Below are 2500 nucleotides of genomic sequence, written 5' to 3' on the forward strand. Positions count from 1 at the left end.
GGCCCCCATGTCAGACAGCTTACATTTTTCTTCTAGGCCTCTTGAGACATTGTCTCCCCCACCAAATGTAACAACGGGGACTTCATCCATACTCGCTCAAGCAGCTGAGCGGCTTACGAATGAGAATTCTGGGACCCTGGAAAAGCCTGCAATGGAGGCAATAAAGGCTTGGCTTAACGGCGAGGGCCAACATGATGCCCTCGTAGAAACTGCCACAGCATTGATGCTTTGTCCGATGAGATTGGTGAAAAACAAAGGCAAACGTTCAAAACCTGAGAACGACATTATTAAACCCAGGATATTACCCACACGATCTTGGATGAAGAAGAGAGCGGAAAAACGAGGAAGCTTCATGAAGCACCAGAAGCTCTTCTTTAAGAACCGCTCTCTTCTTGCGTCCTTAGTCCTGGATGGCACTGAACGTCATGAATGCCGAATCCCGAACGCAGATGTATATCGTTTTTACTGCGAAAAATGGGAGAAGGTGTTGCCATTCAATGGCCTGGGCCAATTTAAGTCATCAGGTGTTGCAAATAACGAATACTTTGAGCCCCTAATTTCGGTGGAGGAAGTTCAGACTGCCATACGGGCCATTAAACCAACGTCAGCAGCTGGGCCAGATGGCCTAACAAGGGCTGCAATCTGTGCTGCCGACCCCGAGGGTCGGACACTGACAGCCCTATTTAATGCATGGATGATTACAGGAATTATTCCCAAAGAGTTGAAAAAGAATAGGACGATTCTTATTCCTAAGGTTATGGACGATGAAAAGCTGAAAGAATTGGGGAACTGGAGACCAATAACGATTGGTTCAATGATTCTGAGATTATTTTCCAGAATAATGACTGCACGTCTTGCTCGTGCTTGTCCCTTAAACCCAAGGCAGCGTGGTTTTATAGCGGCATCTGGCTGCTCTGAAAATCTTAAGGTGCTACAGGACCTTATGAGACACGCTAAGAAATTGCACAGGCCGTTGGCTGTCATGTTCATCGACATAGCGAAAGCTTTTGACTCGGTTTCGCATGCTCATATTTTATGGGTGTTAAGGCACAAGAAAGTAGATGAACACGTGGTGGGCATCATCCAGAACGCCTACGATCGGTGTACGACCTCGTTCAAAAGCAATGGCGAGTCGACTCGAGAAATTAGCATACGTGTTGGTGTCAAACAGGGTGACCCCATGTCACCCCTGCTCTTCAATCTTGCCATGGACCCTTTGATATGCACCCTAGAGTCACACGGAGTTGGGTACTCCATTGATACCGACCACGTGACAGCTCTTGCGTTTGCTGATGATTTGGTGTTGGTGAGCGAATCTTAGGTTGGTATGGCCGCCAATCTAGTGATATTGGAATCATTTTGTGGGCTATCGGGATTGGAGGTTCAGGCCAGAAAGTGCCAGGGCTTCATGATAAGCCCAACCAAAGATTCATATACGGTGAACAACTGCGACCCATGGACTATCAAAAATAAAGATGTCCATATGATCCAACCTGATGAATCAACGAAATACCTTGGTCTGAAAATTGGCCCTTGGACTGGCACTATACAGCCTGATCTACATTGTCAGCTAAAGACATGGATCTCGAAAATCGATGAGGCGCCTCTGAAGCCAACTCAGAAGGTTGAACTACTCAATGCCTATGCCCTACCCAGATTGTTATATCCTGCAGACCACTCGGACTGCAAGCAATCAACTCTCCGTGGGTTGGACCAAGAGATTAGAAAGGCGGTAAAAGGATGGCTCCACCTTCCCGCTTCAACTTGTGATGGACTGTTATATGCCAGAGCCCGAGACGGAGGCCTTGCCATCTTGAAACTGGAAAAAACAATCCCTTCGGTTCAAGTTAGAAGGCTGCAACGTATAGCAAACTCGTCCGACGCTATCACCCGTAATATTGTGTCCTCGCAGGGTATGGAGGAAGAATACCGTAATTTGTGGGTACGAGCAGGGGGTCACAGTGATGCAATCCCAACATTCGTTCTCAGGGACTCGGTGTCAAAAGAACCTGTATATCCGAGACCCTGCGATTGGAGGGAGCATGAATTTCAGAGATGGTGCGAAAAGCCGGTTCAAGGAAGGGGCATTGTAAACTTTGCGCATGATAGAATCAGTAATGCTTGGTTGAGGCCATGGTGCGGCTTTAAACAATGCTTTTTTATCGCAGCACTACAACTAAGGGCAAATATTTACCCAACAAGAGAAAGCTTGAACAGAGGCAGAGATGGGGCCTTACGTTCCTGCAGGAAATGCTCTGCCAGACTCGAGTCCCTTTCGCACATTCTCGGTCAATGTCCTGCAGTACAGAAAGCAAGAATTGCGCGACATAACAAGATCAGTAACATTCTGGCAGACGAAGCGGCTAGATTGGGCTGGTCTGTATACAAAGAGCCACGGTTCATATCCGAGACGGGAGAGATGAGAAAGCCTGACCTCGTGTTTGCAAAAGATGAGGAGGCGGTTGTGATCGATGTCACCGTCCGTTTTGAGCTTTCAAAG

The sequence above is a fragment of the Petromyzon marinus genome, unplaced genomic scaffold, assembly GCF_048934315.1.
Source record: "Petromyzon marinus isolate PM22_M1 ecotype Great Lakes invasive population unplaced genomic scaffold, UKy_Petmar_22M1.pri1.0 PM_G_Scaffold_225, whole genome shotgun sequence".
NCBI lineage: Eukaryota > Metazoa > Chordata > Hyperoartia > Petromyzontiformes > Petromyzontidae > Petromyzon > Petromyzon marinus.